Source organism: Haemorhous mexicanus, chromosome 4 (genome assembly GCF_027477595.1).
Source record: "Haemorhous mexicanus isolate bHaeMex1 chromosome 4, bHaeMex1.pri, whole genome shotgun sequence".
NCBI classification, from domain to species: Eukaryota; Metazoa; Chordata; class Aves; order Passeriformes; family Fringillidae; genus Haemorhous; species Haemorhous mexicanus.
In genome coordinates, this window is record NC_082344.1 from 62,727,430 (window position 1) to 62,747,294 (window position 19,865).

At 43.3% G+C, this 19,865-nt stretch overlaps 1 protein-coding gene across 3 annotated transcripts in view; it reads right to left on the reverse strand.

Annotated features, from left to right (window-relative positions):
• The window catches only part of LOC132326642 (complement C1q tumor necrosis factor-related protein 7), a 114,441-nt gene extending 94,808 nt beyond the window's left edge, over positions 1 to 19,633 (reverse strand). The window contains exon 1 of one of the 3 annotated variants that reach the window (XM_059845142.1): positions 19,099 to 19,633. The gene's annotated coding sequence lies outside the window, so the exon portion shown is untranslated. Of the gene's footprint in view, positions 1 to 4,450; positions 5,021 to 19,098 lie in introns of those variants that run through there. The other 2 variants (XM_059845143.1, XM_059845141.1) reach the window with 2 other exon arrangements.
• Positions 19,634 to 19,865: the final 232 nt, after the last annotated feature.

The following is a 19,865-nucleotide window of genomic DNA, read 5'->3' on the forward strand; positions in this document are numbered from 1 at the left end:
CAAACATCAGTTGACAACAAAGGATGATGGCATTTGTTCCTGCAGATTCACAGCAAAGAGTCCATGTTCCCATTGCAACCCTCCATTGCAGCAGCTCGCTCAGAGCAGCTTCCAGACTTGCTTTCCATCTGCAGACTGGAATGTCCCTGCACTGCTTCCTTCCCTTCCAAGGGCTTTTCCACCACAGGCACCACAGTACTGGTAACTGTTCTCAGCTCTCCACACTGCTCATCTGGAGATATTTTGCTACTTATGGTCCTTAGTGGTCAGTTTTGCTGCTTACCTGGTACAACACCCAGATTGAGAGCTTTCTAGCAGGTTTGGAGGTTTTTTTTTGGGTTTGTTTTTTTTTTTTTTTTTTTTTTTTTTTACCTCAGAACCTATGGCAAAGCTGCAGGCACACAGCACCACGGAAAGGATTAACAGCTGTTTTCTTTCCTTCTTTATAAAGAACCTGTTTATCTATGGGTGGCTGTGGATGGACACATATTTCCAGAATTCAGGAAAACGACCTTCAGTTTACTGCATCTTCACAGACTTTCAGTAAGTTCTCAGTTCTACAGTCATTGAGTCACGTCCCAGCTCTGTAAGCCTGAGAGGTGGTTGGCAAAATAAATATATATGTGCTGAAGTGTTGTACCAGAGCAGTAAGGGATAGAAGGGTTTCACAGAGAGAAAAAGGGCTTGAGACAGACCCCAGAGAAGTCTAAGTCTACCACACATCAGGTTGTAACCTCTTTATATTGCAAGGATTTATTTGGGAGAGCCACTCTCTGAGTTATGCTGCTGTAAAGTAGCAAAATACTGCCTCTGGTTTTTGAAGTATTTGAACATTTCCAGTCTTTAAATAATTAGAATTGTCAGAAAGAAAGACAGTCCATCAATCAGAAGCTTTCACAACTCCTTCACATTCTTATGTAGATTCCTAAACCCGGGAACCTGATATTGTCAAATAATATACTAAAATAGAACACCTCAATAATTTTATTTTTCTCCTTTTTTTTTTAACTCTACAGTATTTTATAGAAAAGAGATCTTAAAGCTTTCAAAGTGGGACTGGAGGAAATGTTCTCTTTTGTCAAGTTACTGGATTTGTCAGTCTACCATTGTTTTGGGTAATGATCTGTCCCAGAAGATGTCTGGCTCTGGAAACCACCAGGAAATGCATAGCACTAGGCAGTAATTAAGTGCAAAGCAGTAATTAAAGCATCCCTTAGCCTTGGGCATCAGATTTCAAGGGTCAAAAGCCTTCATGCTTTGCTTACATGTGGGTGACTTCACCTGTACCTGCAGAGATGGGGATTAGCCACTGCAATCCAAACCCAGCGTGGACAGCTGGGTTCGCCAGCTGTGCTGGGGCATTCTGCCCCCATCAGGCCCTTTCTCCTTCCCAAACCTTCTCTACTCCACAGAGGCTGGACAGCAGCCATGGTGCTGTGGAGGAAGGAGAGGCTGATTTGAAGAAAACATGCATTCTGGAAGAGCCTGACATTAGGACATTCTGCATCCTGAAGAAGGGAGAAAGGAAAAGGTTTCAAGAAGAATTGGAGAAAGAGGGGGAAAAAAGAGAGGGAAAGAGCAAGTCCTGCATCACCACTGAGATTTTCTAGTGCCCCCTCAGCACCAGGAACCCTTCAACCATCCCATTCCTTCTCAGAGAGGGAGGCAAAAGCTCCAAAGCTTGGTTGAACTGAGGCATTTCTCTTTTTCCAAGTCAGGCTAGTGCACTAGATATAAGCACTGATAACATCTCTTATGTCACTACAATTAATAAAGCCTTTGACAATATGTGCAATAATCCATTCTTAAGATCAACCTAGTAAAGTTTAAACAGTTTGCATGTCACAGGTTGTCTCAGGTGATTTCTTTAACAAACAAACTCTTCAGGACTGAAAATCAGACAGAGAGGGAGAAAAGAACTTCTTAGAGCAGTAAATGAAGATCCAATAGCAAACCATTTGGATGAAATCTGTTTGTATGATTTCTTTTCTTCCAAAGAAAATGAGTTCTTTTCTTATTTCAGATCTCTTCTTTCTATTTGTGTTCCCAAATTTATTCCTGATTTAAGATCTTATGTTCTTACATTCTCCACTCATCAAATTTCATGGCTGTACCTTCTGAAAATGAAAGAGTAAGAAAGATCAAAAGATTTTGTTCAGCTGTTTCCATAGGCACTGCATTGTTTCCTCTGGGAAACTGTGCAAGAGGAAGCTTTCAGCCTGCTCACAGGATACAGCAGAGTGAAAATGCAATTCACAACCGGGGCAGCTCCTTTGGCTCTTTTTGTTGCTTGTTCTCGTTGAGCTCACATCAGATTAAAGCATTTCACAGTTTCTTTCAAGGTTGAAAACACAAGCTGAATAATTAGATGAAAATATCTCATAACAAATAATCCTGAAAAATATGTGGTTTATTATTTATTGGTTTGTGAGCTAGGAAGCAACATCAAGCATCCAGACTTGGATACTTTTCATTTAGTGCATCAGTTCTGCATAATAAGATAGAGTGCATGCCTCACCATAAAATATACACAAAGTATTTAAAGATGTTCAAATTCAAAGCTAGAACCATCTGCTTCTCACTGACATCTGTTGCTTCAAAGCAAAGGACTATATGAAAGGTTCAGAAAGCTTTAGAACTCAAAAGATGCATTTGCTGAGAGAACACATGAATTTATGAATATACATAAATTCTAAAACTATAATATAAACTGCTGTTTTCTCCCTGGAGTGTGGTTGCACCAGCTAGGTATTAGAGAGTTTTGTATTGCAAAGAAAACAGCTCCTACCCATCTCTGTGCTGAAAATTAAACTTTTTCTCATTCTCCAACTCTCTTGAAAAGCAACATCTTCTTCCATCATCGGAGGTTTGACTTTCACACCGTTCACCTCTGACTTGCTCCTGCCAGTGCACCTTCAAGGTGTGATCTTAATTACCCTGAAAACTTCTTTCTGCAAGGCCTTTCCCCGTGCTTGCTTAGGGAGGTGAATCCCCAGCCTTCCTGGAAGCAGCAAGCTGCATCTCCCAGCCCAGCAGGTCTGTTCATTCCCTTGCTGTTCTGGCAGCCAGCTCTGACTGCCGGGCTGACAGCAAGGGGGGCATTCCCATGGCCTTCAAAGACACGTGGACATCTCCCTTAATGGGCATTGCCCCTCTCCCTGGGCAGATCCTGCACTGCCATGGAGATGAAGGGCAAGAGGAGGGCTGGGAGACGTGGCAAAGGTATTTATTTAGGGCAGCATCCATGTTCCTCTGAGCACCTGATACAAGAGGTGATTGCAGTGGCATTTCTGCAATAATTCCAGTCGGGCTGGGTACCTGTGGGTATGTGACAGCGTTGAAGGGTGGGAGAGCAGGGTTTGCACTGTGAGGGTTGGAGGGCAGGGTTTCCACCTTTCAGACATGTGGGCCTGGAGGAAAGGGCCTATTAAAAGTCATTGGGAACTGGGAAAATGTGTAAGCCAAATAGAATGTGCAAAGTCATAGGAATCAGATGCTTTCTGGATAAGGAATGCAGAGGAACTAGAGATTCTCTGAACAGGAAGACACTGAAAATTCTGAGTGAAGTTTCTCAGGGTACTACCACCTGTCTAAAGTCAGTGAATCTAATATAGCTTCCATTTATTTATCACCATGTCTACATTTTGGCAGCAATCAAAATGGCAGGGAGGACTTCACAGCGAAGAAGAGAAATTTGGCATTTCAAAAGCTGTCTGCCAGGCCTATTGACACCAAAAAGTATATGAACTACATAGAAGACAAGGAAATATTTCATGACTTTAAGTTACATTGTGAAGCTCAGAGAAACGCGATCCATCCCCTGCCATAAGCTCCAGATAACCACAGAGAAAGTGGCAAATTTAAATATGAGCATGAACAGAAAGTTACATTTTATAAAGCAATCAAAATATTTCTTCTGTTATTTAATTTTCCTCTTAGTCACATAATCTGTGACTCCTTGAACCTCACTGTAAAGCACATAAAATTTCACAAGACCACAAGTTCAACATGAGGGTTACACACCGCTTTTGGGTTCACTGACAACACTTTATAAACTACTTTTATGCTCTTTGTTTTCACAGCCTTTTCATTTCCCTGCCAGCTTCTCATTATCCTTGAAACAAAAGAAATCAGAGAAATCAGAAAGGTCTCTGTGCTGATCACAAACAGAGAACAGAAATTATTCAGAAACAGAATGAAGAAGTGATCAGAAAAGCAAACAGAGCCTGCCTGAGGCACTACAGATTCTGCTCCTTACAAGACTTGCAAGCAAAACAAGGTAAGATATTTAATTATTGTGCTGACATACATGCATTATTCAAAGAGACAGCAGGATAGCAACATTACTATTACTAACATTATTAGGAAATTCATTTAAAATTTCTCAGTGTTTTTATGAGGCAAGAGAACATACAAAGTTTGTTTCAGCAAAATAAAGCCCTTTACTTACATGGCTTGCAAAAGTTTGCAGCAGCTGGAGCCTCTGGCTTGCACTTAGTGCAAATATTGTCCCTTGTTGAAAGCCTCCTAACTCTGACACTGGAGGCAGCACATAGCTCACCAGTGCTTTGGCTTGATAAATCCTTTAAAAATGCTCTCAGATGTTTCTTTATCCGTGGTGCGCACTGACAGCAGACTGCAAAAGCAGAAAGCCGGTCTGGTGCTACGAGGAAAGTGTTCCCTCTCTGCTGAATCCAAAGCAGAGGAGTCCTTGACCTCAACAACCAGAATAACTCTCCTGTATCTGCTGGCTCTTTGCTGGATGCATACTTGAGCAGTAACATAAGAGCGAGCGCGGGAGCGCAGGAGCTGTGCCATGCGTGCTCTGCGCCGGGGGCACGAGAGCAGTGCTGCTAGCACAGCCACAGCAGAACCCAAGCACAGGGCTGCCTTCTGGCTTTTCATTTGTTCACATGTTTTAAAAATAAAGCAAAGATGACAGGCTTCCCTATTTCAGTTCGTGGGCCCCAAGTGGCAGCACTCTCAAGCTCTGTCCCCTCTGCTGAGGTTCCTTGTGTTCCAGATGAGGCTGCTGCTGGCTTTCTATTCCAAACCTCAATTTTCTGAGAATCTCTCTGTATCCCAGCCAGGAAATGTAACCCAGACTGCAGTTTAGCATTTTGGATATCATAAATTCAATTAATTACCTGAAAGCAAAATGAGTGGTTTCCAGGTTTTTTTTTTTCTACTTCAAAAGAAAGATCTTAAGTGGTAGTTAAAAGTAGTAGTTTACTACTTTTTTTTTCCCTCTATTTCTTTCCTATTCTCTACTTAAACTTACTAAATTTCATAAAACCAAGCACAGCTTTTGCAACAAGTCCTCGGTGGAGCAACTAGTGAGACAAAGAAGAAAAGTAAAAAGATATTGTAACTGAAAATAGGTAAATTCAAGGTTTCAGGAAAAAAAATTTCCCTGTTCCTTTTTAAAATTACATCTTCAAGACTAAAGACAATAGTTTAAACATAATCATATAATTCTCAGGCACTAAGGACAGGGATTTTATGGAGAAGATGAAAAAAAGCTGTATTAAGAGCAGCAAAGATAAGAAAGGAAATCAAAGTCCTCATTCATTCCATTGTATTCAGTTTCAAAAGAGGAAAAAAAGAGAAATAAGCTTACAGTCCAGAATCAAACTTAAAAATATTGTAAATTCAATTTTCGTGGCTTTATGAAATGTAAAGATAAAAGAAACAAACAAAAAAGCCCTCAAAACTTTTAACAAGCATTTCTAGCTGAAGGAAATAATAGTTTTTAATGAAGAATGATCAATCTCTTTTTTTATTCTCTTGTGTGAACAATGAACTTGAAAAAATTCCCTACACATTTTGTATGTGTGTTATCAATGTTTTTCTTGAACCTGAAGACTTGAGTTCAGCTTTTATTGGGTTTTTTTTGCAACTTTATTACGACACTAAAACACAAGTATAACTTCAAAGTTGTTTATTAGTAATTAAATTGTCTCTCTGCATTGTAGCTGACTAGTAGCAGTGATATATTTTGTTGAATGAGAGAGACCTCAGTTTCAATTTAGTTTCCATTTATATCCATTTCCTTTGCTGAAAACTGAAACAATAAGTCCACAGTAAATTAATTTTGGCTCCTTTCAACTCTTCCTGTTGTTTTCACTTTTCCTTTCTCCACTAACAGTTTCAAAATACGAGACACTATCAAACCATAGATCTTGAATTTCACAATATTTGCTGTTTTGGTTGTTTTTTTTAATTTAAATACATGTTTGAAATCTATTGCTCTATTATTACTCAGCCATTCTGGGGTAAGCCTGTTGTCAGCTGCCACACTGGACCTCTTCCCCCACTTCTAAACCATCAGCGAGGGCGCGTCTTCTCTCTCTGTCCCAGCTCATCTTTTCTATTTTTAGAGAATAGCTGGCATTTTTGACTCTCAGCCTTGTTTTATGATGTTGGAGGCCCTGTGACCTGGTGTGTAGGAGCAAGGCTTGGCACGGAGCCTGCTCGCACACGCCCAGGTTGCAGGCAGCAGTCCCGCGAGAGGGGCGTATCGGGATCCTCTCCAGCTTTCTGTCCCTAACTACAAGAGGCTAAACTTCAAAAACTGCCTGGGACCTATGACCTGCTGCTCTCTGAAGTGTTTTGCGACAAGCAGAATATATACCTAACTTCTGAGGGCTGAACAGAGCTCAATTCAGTAGGGACTTCTAAACCACAGTACTAATTTGAGTGCCATTTAATTACTCGCAGGCATGACTTGGTTTCTGCTCCGGGGATTTGGCTTTTGACTAAGGAAGCAACAAGCCATTGGGCAGAGCACTTGCAGCCCCCAGGACTGGATGATGTCATTTATCCCCAGCCCAATTCAGCCACACCACGACTGTGTAAGCCCTGCATGCCTCTGGGTGCTCCATTCTACTGTGGCCCTGTGCAATGTTGCCTCACAACTGGAGGCAGCTGGTCACTGCAAAGGTCATTTGCCTTACTGGATGTTATTGTGTGTGCATTCACAGATGTTCATGCAGAGTTAAGAAAACAGTTCCCAACATAAGAGTCACAGTTACAACTGCAACTGTGAACGTGACCATGGAAGCCTCCCAGGGCCCCCTGAGCTGTAACACAGATAGAAAGTACAGGACTTGTAGGGTGAAGTCTGTGTCATGGTCAACCACATCAAAAACATGGGAATATTCTTACTTTCTTTGTTTTCCCCCCAGGCAAATATAGATTCTTATATATAAATTAGTGTCCTATGTTTCTCATTTATCTTTCCACCCAAGAAATGGGTTGGGCTGTGCTGCCTGCAGGCTGGGAGCACTGATCAGACTTTGAAAATTGTCTCATTTTACTCACTGCTTTAAACCCCCCTCCAAAAAAAAAAAATATATATATATATATATATCTCCCAGTAGGTATTATTTGCAATGTCAGTGTACAGGGCTTTTACAAAGTCCATACTTTATTACTTCATGAGAGATGCCACATGGACAGTCCATAGGAACCACAAGGCTTAATTTTGCTATTTCATGTAAAGGCTGAGCAAGAAGGACTGAAACACTGATGCAGGGGTGATGTAAGATGAAATGGCAGGTAAATGTGAACTAGAGAGCATATTCCCCAATGTGGTAAACCTTCATTACCTTTAGGTTGCTAATCTGGAGATGAACCTGCCATTGCTTGGCTCCATGGAGGCCCAGTTCTACCTAAGGCCACCTACACTCTTTCTAGGGTGAGCCTGACCTCAAGTACCAAAGTGCTTTTGGTGGAGGCATCAATGTGCCCTGGACAGCTTGATCAGTCCCTGATGGAGGCAGGCTGTGTCCTGCAGCACTACTTTGTCCATGTGCACTCTGGTCTCCAGTGGCCCAGGGGGATGTGTTTGCAGAGGTGCAGCATTAGAACAGAGTCACAGGAGTAATTTGGGATGGAAGGGACATTTTGAGTTCATCTCATCCAACATCTGCTAAAAGCAGGTCCAATCAGCTGGCAGCTATCTCTTCCGTGATCACTCTATTATTCAGAGGTTTCCATTCCATACAGCACACCTGATCCCCATTACCTCCAAGAGCAAGATGTGATTATGATCCAGAGGGATTTTGCATCTTTTATCCCTGGTAATTACAAACTTGTGGTTATTGCCATAGCTGATCACCCAGTTATTTGATTCTACTTATGTGGCATGGAAGCCAAGACATTATGTCTGATTTTACAGATGTGGACCTAGGGCACAAGGATGATATTTGCCAGAGATTACAATCTGTGCAGAGTAAGAAACTGAGTGGTCATCTCTCAGGGCTGCCATCCTACTTGCTGTCAGCTCTCTGTGCATTCCTGCTATTAGTTATTAATAGCCACCTTGCTATTACAGATCATTTTTTGAAGCAAGGGTCAAAGTAACATGGCACTTATGAGATCCCAGCTATGTAATGGGTTCCAGTGCTGAGGCTGAAAGTGGGGGAAAATGAAAAATGCCAACACTGCTGCTGTACATGTGGTAGGCAGCTGTACTAGGGATCATCAAATGAATGATTCTCCTCAGAAAACAGCCCTTCTGACAGCCTAAAATAGGATCCAAATTAAAAAAATCTGGTTCTGGAAATGAGGAAAGGTCCCCATGGTCTTTATTGCTGTCAGTGAGAATTCATATCATAATGATCATAAACTGTATGAAGGTGAGTATTGCTGTAACTTGTTTAAATTGAAGGCCTAGAAAAATATACTTAAGACACCTGCAATCAATTTCAATTTTGAAATTCACTTCATACATAAGGAGGGCTTGGGAAGAATTGAAAGGCAAGATAGTATTTTCTTGAAAGACAGGAATGTTTATATTTAAATGAGTGGCTCATAAACATGGCCCTCATAATTTGATCTCACATCTAGATTTTGGTGAGTAATGCTATTTTTTATACCTGGTCCCACCATGGTTAAATACACACACACACACACACACTCACACACACACACACACACACACTCACACACACGCTCATATATATATGGCTTGTAGCTTGGAAATGATGTATCACTTCTGTGAAAAACAAAAAAAATATAGTATGGGCCACAGATGTATGATGTATGCTAGACTAGTTCTGCTTCCTGGAGGGTTCCAGTTAAGCTCCTTTGCAACCCTTATGTGGGTGTGCCACATTGCCAGCCCCCATTCTAGACACTCTGCTGCATCCCTGCTGGGGCCTGCCAGGCCAGCCAAATTGGGATTGCAGCAATTTCTCCCTTGAGGCAGGATGCTAATGACACTAACTCGTGTGGTCTCAGCTAGTGTGGGGACTAGGGAAAAATGGGCAAGGCCTCAAGATCTGCAAATTCCTGTTGATGCTTCAAACTGCACATTAAAAAAGGGAAGAATACTGACTTTTTAGTTTGCAATTTATTTTAATATGCCATTAAAATGTAAAAGGCAAATCTCCTTTTTAAACCTGCAATGCGTAATACCTTGCCCATATAACTTCTGTCTTGAAATCTGAACAGCCATTTCTTGAGCTGATATGCAGCCATACTGCTGCACTGATTGCAGAGGCAGCATAATCAGTTTGCAGCAGCAGAAGTTAAAGTTCTGGCTCAAAACTGTGTGAAAGCATATATATATTCCCTTTCTGGTCACATTGGTGCCACTGGAAAATGCTGAGGATCTGACAGCCATCATGGCTTTATATCCACATCAAAGCTTATCCTTAGGCCTTGAACATACCCCAGGGGGCCTGAACATTTGTTTTTGAATGCTTCACTGAGCTGTATAATTTAGGAACATCAACAACATATAACATTAAAACCCATCAAAAGAAACTCTCACGCTCAGATATAAATGTCCTGAGCCTGCACTCATGTGATCTTCCATCTGAGGGTCAGAAAGGATTTTTTATTAAACTGCTTTTCCTCTCAGAGGTCAGCCAACATGGATGAATCCTGGAGATGCTTTAAGTCAAGGACATTCTTCCATTGTGGAATGAATCTTCAGCCAAAAGCAAAACCTATTCCAAGTACTGCTACTTCATCAGAGGTAGGAAGGCAAAATAAACTCCTCAGGAATTAGAGAGCAGGCTTTCTATCAGTAGCTTGTGTCACTTTCCCATCAAAAATCTGCTGCTCATGTGCCTTGAACATGATTGCAAAACAATATGTTTAATCTTCTGACAGTTTAAGAAAATGGTCCTTTATGCACACATCAAGTCTCCCATAAGTTAAATCTATATCCCTTTCTTCCCTGTAACCTTGGAAAAAACCAAGCAGAAATAAAAATTAGGGCCCCAGAATATTATGTACAAGATATATCTGGAAATTTGAAACAACTTTGTTCATTCTAATTCATCACTTTTCATCAGGTCTGGAGTGAGGCTGAGGCTATTTCAGACCAAGCTATCGAAAACATCAAAGTAAAATGTTCTTTTTTTGCAATGAGCTGCAATTAATTTCCTTCCTGCAAGCACAAAGCTTTCAGACATGAGGATATCTCTGACCATCCCTTATGGGTACAGAAAGAGGGAAGGCACCTCTTTAAGTAGGTAGAGGAGAAGCCACTTACAGTGTATATCCCCTTTTGAAGCACAGCCCAGCTCTCAAGAAGTAAAGAGCTGTATCACTGGTAAAAGTGAATTGAATGCCATCTCTTCATTTGGGAAAAGGCTTCATGACTGAAAAGCACCATTGTAGAATAAATTGTTTATGGTGCTCCCATTGCATGTAGCTTAAAACCCTTAAAGTGCTACAGGCTTGTCTGGAATGAATTACAAAAAAGATTGATTTCTTTTGTTAGACAAAAACTAGAATTGCTTCAGCTCTTTTCAAGATCAGTGTTGTTCCAGAGGTCTTCAGTTTTCTTCTGAAACCCATTATTTTCCAGCTTGCTTTATACATTTTATGCATAGGAGGGATGGGAAGGCAGTAGCTGTAGCAGTGCACTAAGGGCTTGGATTCCTGCTCCCACTGCTGCTGCTGCTGCTTTCCTCCTGGTTTTCTTCTATTCTCCTTTTCACTCTTCCCTTTAGCCTTCCTGATATTTGGAAGAGAAGTTCAGTGACATCCTGGTACGTTGTCTATGCTACCACTTAATAGAAATAATGGAGGAGAAGGATTTCCTGACTGCTCCAACCCCAGGAGATCCTGCTTACAGCTGAAGAGGCTGCCAAGGAGAGGGGCACTGGCCATTGCAACAGCATCCCACAGCCTTATCACCATTGCAGTGACCCCATGGGAGGCTATTTTGCATTTTCTTACGACCCACTCAGCTACTGCAATCCAACCTGAAAGTCCAAATGTCCAAAAGCAATGCGCTATGCCATGGCTGCTGTGCCCACACCCCTGGGTTAAAGGAACTTATTCTTCTGTGGGACATCCAGGGGTCAGCCAGTGCCATTGGGTCCCTCTCTGCAGCAGGGGCACTGGCTTGTGAGGAATAAGGAGCACTGCAGTGTCTACCAGAAAAGGACACCTAATGAAATCCTTATTTTCAGAGGTGCAGCTGAACAAATCAGTAAAGCTGTTCTTTTCCCATGTAACCAGTTTGTGCTCCTGGTGTTCCCAGCCTGGCCACCACAGGGTGGGGGTCTGTGGGCTGCCAAGGCCCTACACAAGGACCCCCTCCCATCCCTGCAGCAGGTATTTGCTGTTTTGTGGATGCCCAGCTGCTTCGACAATCCTGCTGCTGGTTGGGGCTGCCTTTCCCCCTCCCCTTTCACAGGCACACAAGGCTGATGCTGTGAAGGCCTTTTTAAGGCTACTGCATTGCTATTACTTCACTGCTGCTGTGCATGGCAGCTGAGTGCCAGCTGCTGGAGAAGAGCCCTTTTCCATGAGCAGCAGCACAAGCTGTGAGCAGTAGGAACTGCTGGTCTGAAGTGGGTGTCAGCAGAAGCAGGACGTGGGTATTGGTTGTAGGAGCAGGGTGTGGGTATTGTTTGTAGCTGGATGGATCAATAGCTGTGTATGTGCTGAATCACAGATGATCTGAGGTTGGCCATAACCTCCAGGATCAATGAACATAGGCAAACCCAATCATTTTCTCAGTCTAATCTGAAATGGGTTTGGACTCAGGACCCTTCCCATCCAGGCCTTCAGCCATGTTGTGAAGATGGAGTTTTTGTCAAGCCCTGAGCACAGTCCCCACTGCCAGGGGCTCTCAGCACAGTCTTCTCTGGTGCCAGGCTGCCCTCCAGCCTTCACTGCCAGGCAGCCAAGGGGAAATAGCTCTCCCAAAAACAAGAAGGTGTATGCCAGGGTTGCTGCTGAGGCCTGCCTCTGGCACCCATACCGCAGAGGGCTGCAGCATCTGTTACACCCAAATAATGTTCTGAAGGGATAAATAGATAAATATTGGAGTTGTTGATGAAAGGAAAGAGTGCCAGATGCTTTTGGCCAGCAGAGCAGGAATGCATCCCATTGCCTCAGGTTGAAAAGGCTTTGGATGTTCAGGACTTGCAAAAATTAGAGGGAGGAAGCATTAGTAACAATATCTGACACAGATTTGCCTCATTCACAGACAAATTAACCTTAATCATCCAATTTATAAATCAGCTTTAAGTGAAAGCCCCCCCTCCTCACCCCCCACTGCTGCATATTTGGTGGATTAAGTTGTTTGGTTTCAGTGATAAATTAGAAACATCTGCTTCTGCTGACAGCCTGGAATGGAGGCGTGCACAGGAACAGGGCTGGCTGGGCTGCTCTCTCTGAAGGGGGGATTCTGTGCCAGGCCATGTCCTGCCCACCTCTGGCCATGGGGGCTGAAAGGATCAGGCTGTCTCCCCTCTGCCCTGGGACTCAGCAGGCAGGAGAGGCCCATGCCTGCTCCTGGGCTTGCTCAGGATGGATCCTGGGCAGCTGGGAGCAGTGGTGAGCATCTCCAGCAGGGTGATCTTGGCAGAGCCTTCCTTTTAAGGGTGTCTTGGCAGCTCTTCCATGCAAACAAAATTGTTTCTGCTATTGGATCATCAAGTCTTAATGACAAGGAATCCAAAGCTCGTGCCAGAGTCAGTGCAGAGGCTGCTCAAGTATAAGCACTGATGGCAGTGAGTGTCCCAGCCATCTCTTCTGATGAAGAAAATGGTCCGAAGGGACAGAGAGGTTTTACAACCCTGGCCTATCCTTGCAGAGGTGATGCAACTTCCTGATTGTTGAGTCAGGTTGGAAATGGCCAAGAGAGCATCTCATCAAAGTACTTCACATGGGGGTTTAACTTGTTCAGGAGGTATGAAAGCAATCCTCCTGGCTACAAGTACTTATCTGCAGGAGGGGAAATCTAGGGCTAAATCCTGCCAGATACAGCAATCCAAATATGCCCTGGGGCATCCCTGGAGCAGCACCCACAGCAGACCCAGTCTGTGCATGTCCTTGTGTAACACAAACGAAAAGAACTGTGAGGATTCATCTGACCTCAGTTGTGACCTGACTCTCACTACAGGGATTTAATACATGCCCTGTTGGGCTGCAGAAACTGATGTTTTACACACATCATTCAGACATTTTTTTCCCAGCCTTTGGCAATCAAAAATCTCAGACAGAACCCCTGACTCTCAAGGACAGAGCATGTCTGCAGAAAGGGAGAATACAAGATAAGCAGTAGTTTCTAACAGCTCCTGTTCCCAAGGTGCCCTTTTATTTATTCCTGGACATTTTCTCCTGGTGAGTCTAAGGATTATCTGCATTTGATAACAAATTGTGTATATCTGTCAGAGGCAGGCACTCCAGGTAGGTTCAGAGCAGACTGTCGCTGTACAGAACAGGTCCTACAGTTTAGGCACCTCCTGGTAGTGCAGGAGGCACTGTTCAGGTGTGACACAGTGCAAAGGGATGTGTTTCTGTCTGAGAAATTCCATGAACAGGAATTTTGAATCAGGACTGAGGTGTGTGGCCTGTCAGCATGGAGATAGCCATCCTAGGCAGTTCTGCAGAGGAAATTCTCAATTCTCCTTAAAAAGCTGAAGGCAGTTTCCAGTGCAGCTCCCAAAACCCCGGTGCAATGTGAGGCTGTGTAACCCATCTGTAAAGCTTAAAATGCAGAGAAAAACAGCCCCTTCTCTAGAGAATCAAATAATATTCACTGCACAGCCATGGAGGTCCATGGAGGCCATGGAGCACAGCCCCTCTGAGACCCCAGGGGCCAACCCAGGACAGGGAGAACGTGCTCCCTCTGGGGGAGCAGGAAGGAGGGGAGAGGACATAGGATAACCTGTTTCACAGTTAGCCAGGACCACTGGTCCTGCTCATCCTGCCTAAACTGTTCCCATCTGTCTGACTATTGATGTTACTTGGTCTGTGCATTCCCAGTTTGGACTTTCAGACACATGGAGAAATTAATAATGATGAGGTTGAGTCAGTAAAGGGATAATTTTTACTTTATTTTCCTTTCCCTTTACCCAAGATAGGGAAAGAAATGAAAATTCCCTTCTTCAAGGAGAGGAGCAGGAGCTGTGATCCAGACACCAGGACACACAGCTTTATGCAAGCTGTTTTGCTGCAGTGTAGGCCATCCTATTATCACTCCCAAAATTGCTGCCTCTCCCTGGAATAGTTTCTTGCTGCCCCACACCAGAGCTGGTGCTCAGAGGTCATCTGCAGATATGTATCACCACTTTCTAGCAGGAATATGAATGGCACAAACAATAACTCAGGAAAGGCCAAAGCAGCTTTGTTCTTTCCACTGGGAAATCAGCTGTCCAGAAGCTGGAGAGTGTCTTCCCAGGTCATTTGAGCAGGCTACAGGATGGCCCATCATCCATGGCTAGTTTTGGGAGGAAGGGCTGCCCCCCTCAGGAACCTCCTGGGAGGAAGCAGGAAAGTGGTTTACCCTGGCTAAACACACAGACACACCAGGGAAATGGAAGGTGAGAAGAACCCGGCTGGTTGCTCACAGGAGGAGACAAGCAAAGATGTGTGGGACTGCGTGGGTTGCTAATGCAGGGCTATGATCTCAGGTTTAGGGGCCAAAACAGGACAGTCTCTGGGACATAACTTTCAGAGCACGTCTGTGCAGAGCTGGAACTTACAGAGACTCAAAGGAGCCAATTGCTCTGTAAAATAAATACCAGCATGGTGTCTAGAATAAGGAATGGATGCAAAGAGTAATCTACATGCTTCTCTGCATTTCCACTGTTAAGTGATGGCAAAAAAGGATTGGAAGTAGCAGGCTGGGATGTGCTGGGGAAGTAGGCTGAATCCCCAGGTGCACTGAAAGGCAGCAGACTGGCGCTGTGCAGGAACATCAGTGCAGGCCTAGCAAGGCTGGCATAACATCAAGTTTTTATAGACTCCTGAAAAGGAAAAAGACTTTTGGTCTTGAGTCGTAGCTGCTAGTGAGAATAGCAGATGTATGTTCCAGCACCAAGAGAGTCCCCCTCCAAGAAAAGGGAGAGTTTTCCTGGACAAATCCAGAAGAAAACCAAGTTTCTCTGTTTTTTTCCAAGGGGTAAGAAACCCAGGGGAGGTCTCTCTCTCAGCAGCTCACAAATCACTTTCCCCTGTGCTGCAGTGATGGGGCTCCTACGCTGGCCTGAGTCCAGTCACAAGGCCCATCACACCAATGGGAAGAGGTGGGGTGAGCAGACTGGACACTCATCCCTTCAGCTCTGCCTGTCCAGCTCTCCTTGGTTTTATAGCAAGTCACTCCCTGTTTTTATTGCACATTTTTTAAACTACATTTCAGGTCCCACCTCAGCTATTAATGCTCTCCCCACTCTCATTTTTTCCCGAAAGAAAAATATCTTTACTGAAGAATGTAGGGGAAAAAAAAAAAAGAAGAGAGAGAGAAATAAAACAAAGTGCATGAATTACAATACATCCAAAACCCCCATTCCCTTAACCAAACAGTTCCTTTCCTTAAACCTTCTTTATCCCTTCCCTTAGCTTCAACCTTGGACTCCTGCCAAGGAGATGTTCCTGTTTCTTGCAGGATGTCTGATTTTGGGTTTGGGGTCTCTCCAAAAGAGAAGGGAGAATGTGAGTTGAAAATAGGATGGGTGGCCTGATGGTGTCCAAACATAATCAACTGTCTCCATTAAATTTTGAGATCTGGCCCCATTTGGGTCTGAGAGATGTGATACTCACATGGATGAGGAAGACAAATACAGTAGATAGACTGAAGATGAGCCAATACAGTTAAGCCAGCACAACATATGGACTATCACATCTCTCAGCCTAGGAATGATTGCTCCCCACAGATTTCTACTAGGTTTGCCCAGAGTAAGTGAAACATCCCAGCCAGTGAGACTTTTCCCTTCTTTCCCTCTGGATTATTTTATAACTGTATATCTCTCACTGCCAGGATGTGTTTTCCCATTATTCATAGAGCCTATTCTTCCCCTTTAAAAGTGGTCCTCATTATCCTCTGCGATAGGAATTAATTTTATACCAAACAGTTCTGTTCTTCCCAACACCTAAACCTCACAGAAATGTGTAAACTCCTTGGTCATGTGGTCCTATCCCAGCTCGAAGGTGTAATGAAACTGTAAAGTATCTTTGAAGGCGTGAATCAGGTGCTTTGCTGTTCTGCTTTCATCACTTGGGCTTTCCCATCTGCATCCAACATCAGGTGAGTCTCAGACAACCAAGAGCAGTTTCACACTGCTTTTCAAAAAATGAAGGCTGAATCCTAATTTATGAAGAACACAAACAGTTTATTTCAGCTTTGGGAAATCAGAGTAATCCAGATTCCTTCTTCAGCCCAACAGAGAAATGCAGAGAGGTGATATGCCCCTTTTACTTTAGAGAGACTGTGAGCAGAAATAAATACCCTTTGCTGACAGTTGCAGCCCTATATCTGTAACTAAAATACAAATCTGCCCAGTGGTTATTTCATTTGCAACCTTTGTTTTCCAGGTAGGACCATGAAGACGAGCATAAAAGATCTCCAGATTTCTCTGCCAAGGCAATCACATAATCACTTAGCAATCCTTTTTGCTTCAGCAGTGAAAATGGAGTTTGACCTGCCTTGTATCTGTGACAAGCAAGGTCTCTGAATCAGAAACACATTTTTAATGACCATTACTTGTGTAAAAGGTTGAAACTTTAGGATTTTTGCTTCCCTGTGAGGTTACATTTTTCTGGTGAATCTAAATTTTAGTTTCATCATTTCAAGGTGATCCTTTGGTAACAGGGATGTTATTTGATCATGCAGTGACAGTATATGTAATGTTCATACAGCATCTGTTTAAGGACTCTGAAAATCAGGCTTACCAGTGCATGGGATAGACTTGTGGATGGGCATGTCACAGAGAATTAAGGGTAGAAGTTTGCTATGTGAATGGGACAGAAGAACTTCCCCTGCAGGCACTCAAACCCAGCCCTCAGAAATGTGGATTTCCATCTACCTCCTCACCTTGCCACTGTGACTGAGCCACGGATAAGTGCAACAGTGGAGAGGATGAAGGGGATGAAATAACAAAACACTACCTTCTTTGTTTGCATCCTTCCCTGTCATTGCTGCTGAGCCAGTAGCAGTCCCTTTGCCTGAGATTCAGCTTCAGAAACCCTCCTGCCTCCAGTATCAATAAGAAACACAGAGCAGTTTTTACCACCTTTACTCCCACCTACTCAACAGATTGTGGGGTATTGTGGAGGAAAGACAAGGAATAGGCAAACACTGAGAGAGTCAATTCACTTCCCAGTCCCTACACTGCGTGGTTCTCTCCCAGGAGATGCCTGATGGAGTTGTTCCTAGCTCCACCTTTCCAGAGTTCAGCAAAGATGGTGATGGTGGCATTCCCATTTGGCACAAACTTAACACATGGGCTTCAAAGTCAACAGGATTTTGGCATTTCTTCCATGACAGCGGGCAGGCATTTCACCTCCTTCACTTCCAGTTTTGATTTTCTGCACTCTTCTCCCTGCCCTCCCTGCTCTGTGTTTCTCTGCTCTTAAATACCTTTCTTACAGTGTGATCCATGGGAACACAACCTTAGGGGCATTGACAGCCCTCCATTCTCACCAGGGTAGATCTGCTCCAGTAGCACAGCTGAAGTTGTCCCAAGTCAGGCAAAACAGAGGACAGGCACTACAGGAAGGGATTTTCTGCTTCTTAAATGCAGCAGCATGCTATAGAACACAATAGTTGTGTGATTTCTGAAGCAGGTTCCTGTTATTAAATTTCCATAGCTTGTCGAGCTCCAAGCTGTGGGTAATGCTGTGCTCACGCCCATATTTTCCTAAGACTTCAGCCTGAAAAGCTTCATCATTTCCTTGCAAATGAGTGGGATAGAGGAATTAGCCCCCACTGTGACTATCAGGTTTTGGGCAGCAGGCAATGCTTGCCTCAGCCTTGCCTGGGTAATGGTAACCAGAGACCCAGCAGAAAAAAGGGAGCTTGAAACTGCTAATCCACTTATACTCTCACCTACCCAGCCCAAGGTTGTGATTAATCACTTGCACTCAGCATTTCATCTGTATTTAACAACACACAGTCTCTCACCAGCCTACTCTTAGGCATGAAGCACACTGCTGGTAGCATGGAAACACAAAAAGTAAAATGATCTGGAAAAAAAACCAACCAAGCAGAAGAAACACAGCAGCAAAATAACAAATGGATATATTTTTGTGAATTTAATAAGGTAAATGCATGAGCTTAACTTTGCAATAGTGCAAGTCTGAAGCAAAATTGTTTATTTGGTATTTATAGATTTTTTTTTTTTTTTGCAAAACAAGTTTCTATGAAACCATAGCAACTGCAGTTAGAATGAAGATTTGGAATGATGATGGAATCATTCATCAGCAAAAATCCCCAAATAATCTCTGCTTTGGGTTGGTGGAATTTAAAATTACTGCTAGATAGAAGAAATAATTTAAAAATGTTTTAGGTAATTTAATCACCCTAAACCCTGTGAAAGGTAGACATTTAAAATAATTTTTTTTTTCACAGAATATTACATCCTTGATTTTTTTAAACAATCTGTCTGCTAACTTTCTGATGGGGATGTGCATAAATGTCCAAGTTAATTACTCATCTCTTACAAGAGAAGATATACAAGCAGATTTCACCGAGACACCACAACAGCCTGTTTCTAACAGAATTACCTGTATCTCAGAAAAAAAATATGCATTTTTCTGAGAGATCTTTCTATTGCATTCCTTTCTCCAAATGCATTTCAGAGAAGTCAGTTCAGGAAAGTAGAATCAGTTACAACTTACCTTCACAGTTGAGTAGATGACATCTGATTTTTCAGGGAAAGCAACGGGCTCTTTTTGGGTAGTGTAAGAGTTGTAGATTCAAGCCAGCAGGTAATTTTTGGTGATTCAAAATCCTTTAAAAGAAATTTAAAAGCAAGGATGACAAAAAAAGGTACTTTGTGAAAACCTATGCTTGATGCTCTTACAGAGTTTTCTAACTGTCTGTCTCAGCTGAACAAGCTCCTGCTCCTTTCCTTGGCCACCTGCCAACTTTTCTAATTTAAAGCAACTGTGAGCTTGCTGTAAAACTTGCTGGAAGGAACTTGTTTTATACCGTGGAGCAAGGAGCAAGCCTGTGCTCCAGACTGATGTGGTGTGACAGAGTCCTAGCAGGACTGGGGGCACAGCCTCCCTGAGGTAATGTTATATCATCTTTGGACAGCATCATAGGCTAAGCTGTCTCCTTCTTGGTAAAAGCACAGGAAAGAGGAAAAAACCAAGCTGCTTTTGGCATATAGTCCCCTCAGCATGGGATTTGGGAGGAGCAGCATCTGCCTCAAAATGCAGGAAGTGACAGCCTCAAACACATAAAGTGCTCAGAGCTCCCAAAGGAACCTGGTCCCCACGCTGGCCACAAGTCACCCGTCCTTGGTTTGGAGGCTTTGGGCACAGGTCCAGGGGCTTCCTCCAGGGCTTCCTCTGCAGTGTAATGCAGGGTGCTCCCAGCACAGGGGGGCTGGGACACCCAAGCTGAGGGTCATGGTCGAGCAAAACCACAAATGTCTTGA